This window comes from Dipodomys merriami, unplaced genomic scaffold, assembly GCF_024711535.1.
Source record: "Dipodomys merriami isolate MVZ:Mamm:240054 unplaced genomic scaffold, mDipMer1.0.p SCAF_967, whole genome shotgun sequence".
Lineage (NCBI taxonomy): Eukaryota > Metazoa > Chordata > Mammalia > Rodentia > Heteromyidae > Dipodomys > Dipodomys merriami.
In genome coordinates, this window is record NW_027206587.1 from 104,186 (window position 1) to 110,845 (window position 6,660).

Consider the following 6,660-nt stretch of genomic DNA (forward strand, 5'->3'; position numbering starts at 1 on the left):
TGGGTTCGATTCCTCAGCACCACATAAGCAAAAAGAAAAAATCCGGAAGTGGCGCTGTGGCTGAAGTGGTAGAGCACTGGCCTTGAGCTGAAGAGCTGAGGGACAGTGCTCAGGCCGAGAGTTCAGGCCCCACAACTGGACCAAAAAAAAAAAAAAAAAAAAGAGCATGTCTGTGCAATGGAGGCAAAGTCTCTCTCCCATGGAAGTTCTCTTTTACTTTGGCCTTGAGCAGTCCTGTGTGCAGGCTCCTTGACATCATATCATGGCCCATTGCCCCTGGAACAATGAACACTGTGATGAGGTGACTATACCCCAGAGGTAGGTACCAAAATTATAACTTACTCAGAAGGACTAAAGAATGCATAAAGATCTTGGGTTGGCTTTGTGGAGCTTCTGACTAGGCCTGGGGAGTGATATGACCTGCAGACTGTCCAATGGTCATGAGAGACATATAGTTCATTCCTAAAGACACCTCATTAATACCTACATAACCCACACCAACTAGTGCCTTCCCTCCCATGGGCCTCTCCTGTCTAGCAAGGGTTCTGATGGTCTTTTCTTTCAATAAAGTTATGCTGTCTTACCTCTTCCTTTTTGTCTGTAGACTCTTTCCTCAAACAAAGGAGACAAAGGACCTGATCCAGGTGTTACATTTTATTTTTCTTGTCAGTCGAAAGGCTTGAACTCAGGACCTAGACACTGTCCCTCAAGGCTAGTGCTTTTGCACTTTGAGCCACAGGACCACTTCTGGTTTTCTGGTGGTTAATTGGAGATAAGTCTCAAACTTTTCTGCCTAGGCTGGATTGAAACTCTGAAGTTCAGACCTCAGCGTCCTAAATAGCTAGGATTACAGGTGTGTGAGCCACCAGTGCTGGACAAATGGTTGTGTGTGTGTGTGTGTGTGTGTGTGTGTGTGTGTGTGTGTGTGTGTGTGTGTGTGTGTGTGTGTGTGTGTTGGTCCTAAGGCTTAAATTAATGCATAAACATTGATTTGGATTTTTTTTTTGCTGAAGATTAGTGCTCTACCACTTCAGTCATAGTTCTACTTTGGGATTTTTGGTGGTTAATTAGGGATAAGAATCTCACTGAATTTTCTTGCCTGGACTGGCCTTGAACTTAGATCCTCAGATCTTAGTCTGCTGAGTATCAAGAAATACCAGCTAGAGCCACCACCACTACAGCTGAGTATTCTATTTTATTCCATTCTCTGCTAACTCATGATAAAGAGGCTCTCTCCTAAATTCCCATAGATTTTAGAGTGCTGTGTGGCATACCAGCTATACACAAGTAATGAAAGCTGAAAATCTCAATGGGAAAATGGTGCCCTTCTATGGATATTCTGCATCATTCACTATAGTACTGAGCAGTCCCATATGCAGACACTATACATCCCATCACCATGGCACTGAGCAGTCTTGTGAACAGAGCCATAGACATTGGATCAATATGGCCCTGAGCAGTCCTGTGTGTAGACCCCAAAGATATCAAATAACCATGACCTTGATAGTTAAGCATGTGACCTCTACATTAGGATAAAAACCCAACAGTGAAGACTTTCATAGGGGAGGCTGGACGTGAGGGAAGTGTTTATTAGAGGAAAGTGGCTGCTAAAAGATCTGAAGTGGGTGGGTGACATGATGGAGTAGGGTCTTGGAAAGCCTCTACTGAGAGGTATGTGGCCATGGTGTCTTCAAGGAGCAGATGTGTCAGTGTTAGGGAAGAAATGACTAAAAGAAGGATTCAGCTTATTTCCCCTGGGGTCTATGGAATTCATTTGCTAGGAACAACCAGGATATAATCTGTGTATGAGAAACAAAGGTTTCACCTATCATCCACTCAATGCATGGGGATGAGACTCTGGTCCAGGGAAACCTTGTGCTGAGTGGCTGACATCACTAAGTCACACATCTGTGAGTACCCATCATGTTTGCAGACTCAACACCTAGGTATACCATGTGTGATTGGAACAAACGCATTCCCGGTGTGTCCCTTGGGCACTGATGATACTCTAGCACAGGTTTGGTGGCAACACAAAAAGGGCTCAAGATAAAAGCATTCAGGATCCACCAGCTTTGGTGCCCAGGAAGCAGATAAAAGTTCTGTTTTGAAGCAGGCCATCATGTTGATACTGAAAACCTAATAACTGAATCACATCTTTTGTCTCTATGATCTCAAAAAATGAGTTCATGGATGCAGAGGGAAGAATAAAACAGCAATGATTTATTGAAGAAGAGAATATCAAATGTCTTGCTAGACAGGAGGGGTCCTAAGGGAAGGTACTTACTGGGATGCTTTGTACAGGGTTTAATTGTCTGTAGGAGAGAGCTATATGACTCTCAAGGTCATAGGACAGTCTGTGGCCATATCCATCCCAGACCCAATCAGAGATGTCACACAGCTTGTATGAGATATCTGCATCCTTTAGCCCTTTTAATGGATGTCTGGTCCAGCAGACACCTGTGAGGCTCAATCAGGTCACTGTTCACATGGAAGTCTACTAGTGGCTCAATTGATAGAGCTTCTCTTCTAGCTTTGTGTTGTGTTGTGTTGCGTGTGTGTGTGTGTGTGTGTGTGTGTGTGTGTGTGTGTGTGTGTGTGTGCGTGTGTGTGGTTAATTGGAAATAAGAGTTCCAAGTACATTCCTTCCCTTCTGAGCCAACACTGAACCATGATCCTCAGATCTCAGCCTCCTGATTAGCTAGGATTATAGATTTGATCCATAAACAAAGGGCTGAAAAAATAGTCTTTTAATAAGTTCATAAGTTCATTTAAAGAAGTATGAAAACAGCACCATTACTTAAAATTCAATCACCCCTCAATATCCTCATGGAATGGGCTCGAGGACCCCCACCAATAACAACATCTTCACACACTCAAGTTCTTTATATAAAATAGTATTTGTATAGAACCTACAAATAATCTGCCACACACATTCAAGTGTCTCTACATGACATCATACTTAATAACAGGTACATGCTATGTAGCCAGTGGATTTACTATAGAGTACAGTACAAGTATATGAGAAGAAAATAGTGTATAATGGAATCTACAGTGTTGGAATGTGCAGAGACAATAGCAGGTGAATTAAAGGTGAACCTGAAGATGAAAACTGGCAGGAATGGAGACGAGAAAAATGCGAGGAGGTGGAGAAGGAATGGGTTAAGGCCTGAGGCATTTGGAACTGGAGAAGAGGAGCCAGTGGCCCAATTAACAGTACTAGGGAAGGAAAAGGGATGAAGAGGAAGGATTAGTTCACATATATTTGTTCTTATCCTATCAAGATTTATTTAGCTTCCTTCAGAATTGAAGTTCTAAGAGAATTATCAGAATTCTCAAGTCCATTCCTTACTAAGTCAGAAATGGATTTCATCTCACAACAAGATGGTAATCACAAAAATGTTCAACATCTCCATGGAAGTTTTAAAGGCTAATATCAATCAATGACTTGAATTACCTTGGCAAGGAAGACACCTGTAAGAATTTATGGGTGAGTAACTTTAAAAAACTCCAACAATGACAACTGGCTCTTAACAGCCCAACACTCATCATGAAGCAATGAGCTTTTCCTTCAATGTTGTCTTTTCCATTTTTTTTTGTGAAGCAAGATTACCATATTGTTCCTCTGTAATTTGAGAGACAGTGTCAAGAAAGAGAATGGATAAGTTTGAATCACCTCTGATGACAAGAAAGCTGAAGCAATTTGATTGTCTCATGACTGTCTCATTGGCCAAGGGGCAAAAAGGGTAGTCACAGTTGAGAGGCATTTTCCATCCACCTTCCAAATGCATTTCTACTTTCTTCTGCCTGTTCTGAATCCACATAAGCTAGCTTATATTGACTGCATCAGTAAAGACTGACTAGCCCTGGAGGATTGGCAGGGATGGGATGGTGTGCAAAAGGCGGAAGTGACCAGGAGGCCTGAAAAGAAGGGAGGGCTGAAGTGAGAGAACCACTGCTAATCTCCTCTTCAAAAAATCCCTCAATGGTTGAACCAATCTTTTCTGTTTCCATGTCTCAAATGCTGTAATTTCTGTAATGAATGCTGAGAGTCACTCAGAATCATAAGCTCTGCCCCTAAGTTTCTTGTCAATTATAGGCCTAAGTCAACTCTTGTCTCCACAGGCAAAAAATATGTTCCTCGGGCCATCATGGTGGACCTAGAGCCTGGAACCTTAGACTCAGTGAGATCAGGACCATTTGGCCAGAGCTTCAGGCCAGACAACTTCATATTTGGTATGTCATCATGGTCTATGGGTCCTAACATCCAGGCACTCCAGTGCTGGGCTGAGCCTTTATACACCTAGATATTGTCCTCACCTAACCCACCTATTCCAGTCCACTGGAGTCATGCCCCTGGCCACTCAGACAGCTCAGATCAGTGCAACTCTGCAAGCCCTCCATGACAAAGAAGCCTCTGAAGGGAAAGATCAGCAATCAGGGAAAGCCTCCAACAAGGTTTCAGAACTGCTGGTCATTTCAAAGGCCCGGCAATAACAGAGAACTACTTCAGGACACCAGAAATCAAAGCATAGCTCTGTGTGAGCAAGGTGCAGACAAGTGCTTGCAGCTTAGCTTTCCTATGATCACAATGTGCTCCTGTCCCTCCTGTGAAACTAATTACATTTCCAGTATTGAGGCAGGCTCTGTTCTTCATTTCTACAAGTAGTTGATTTGGGTTAAAATGTATCTTCCTCCACATTGTCTTTATTTCTTTAGAACCTGGGTGATTTGTAGGGTCCCAGATACAATGAAAACATTTCCTTTATTTCACCAAAGTTATCTAAATTAAAAGCAAAGGTTGGCTCAGAAGAGTCCTGTTGTCTTCACAATGCAAATGGCACAGTAAATATTCTTGGAGTGTGTGTCCCATCATGGCTTCTGTCTGATAGGCCAGAGCGGGGCAACCAATAACTGGACCAAGGGCTACTACACAGAGGAAGCTGAGCTGGTGGAGCCGGTACTGGATGTGGTGAGGCGGAAGTCAGAAAGGTGTGACTGTCTACAGGGTTTCTAGCTGGCCCACTCTTTGGGAGGTGGCACCGGGTCAAGCATGGGCACCCTGATTCTCAACAATATTCAAGAGGGGTACCCAAACCACACCATGAACACCTTCAGTGTCATGCCCTCCCCGAAGGTGTCAAACACAGTGCTGGAACCCTACAACGCGATCTTCTCTGTCCACCAGCTGGTGGAAAATGCAGATAAAACTTTCTGCATCGACAACAAGGCCCTGTACAACATCTGCTTCTGTAACTTGAAGCTGCCCACGCCCAACTATGGGGACCTGAACCACCTGGTGTCAGGCACCAACAGCGGGGTTACCATCTGCCTGTGCTTCCCTGGCCAGATGAATGCAGACCTGCACAAGCTGGCCTTGAATATGGTGCTCTTTCCCGCCTGCACTTCTTCATGCCTGGCTTTGTGCCCCTGGCCAGCCTTGCCAGCCAGCAGTACCATGCTCTCTCAGTGCGCGAGCTTCACCCAGCAGATATTTGACCCTAAGAACTTGATGGTCACCTGTGATCTCCGCCGTGGCTGCTACCTGACAGCGGCTGCCATCTTCCGAGGCTGCATGTCCATGAAGAGGTGGATGAACAGATGCTCAACGTGCAGAACAAGAACAGCAGCTACGTTGGAGACTGGATCCCCAACAATATGAAGACGGCTGTGTGTGATATCCCCCCTTCCCTTCCCCCCCACCCCACCCCCACATGGACTCACGATGTCGGCCACCTTCATCGGCAACAACATAGTCATCTAGGATCCCTTCAAGTGCATCTCAGAGCAGTTCAGTGGCATGTTCCAGTGCAATGCATTCTTGCACTGGTACATAGGTGAGGGCATAGATGAGATGGAGTTCACTGAAGCTGAGAGCAATATCAATGACCTGGTGTCCAAGTACCAGCAGTGCCAAGATGACACTGCTGATGAACAGGGGGAATTTGAAGAAGACTTGGTGGAGGAACTAGTTTAAGACTTCCCATTGCTAGCAGTGCAACAGGAGTGTCAGAGCCTGCCTACTTCTCAAATTAATGGTGCTTTCCTGAGCTCCTGTTGTCCTGGAGTGGGATCCTTGCTGTGTATCATTATGCACAGCCTTTCCTGTCAGAAACTCACTGGTGGTGAATGTAAAAATACAGATTTCTTTTAAATATAATTGTATGAAAGCCTTATTTATATAAATAAAGAAGTATACATTTTATACTCTTAGTCCTTATTCTTCTTAAGAATCCCTTTTATTCTTTCAATGTATTTGAAATATAAAGGTGGCCAGCAGGATTTAATCTTAGCAATATAGGACTGGTGCTCAAGAGGAGTTTCAAATTCATGGTATTCCTGCTATTTTGAAGAGGAGTATGACAAATGCCAATATTTTTTATTTTCCCTGGCCCAGTTCTAAAGTTAGCAATCTCTCAATATCATGCCAGTAGCAAAAAAGCAGTTTGAAGAGAAAGAAAACGAAAACTAAATGTTACAATTTTCCTAGTACCAATTTGATGTTTGGAGTACTGACAGGATTGACGTTCAAGGCTTGTCTGGGCACTGAGGTAGCAGGGCCTCTTCCTCCTTTATTCTGACACAGGACTGGCTATACCTGCCACCCATTACACATTCCTCTTTGGGAATGGAACCACAAAAGGCAGTTATGAATACTGGCCA

General features: G+C 44.0%; 1 pseudogene; it reads left to right on the forward strand.

Annotated features, from left to right (window-relative positions):
* The first annotated feature begins 262 nt into the window (after window positions 1-262).
* Window positions 263-5,974, forward strand: LOC138821933 (tubulin beta-2 chain-like; annotated as a pseudogene).
* The last annotated feature ends 686 nt before the right edge of the window (window positions 5,975-6,660 follow it).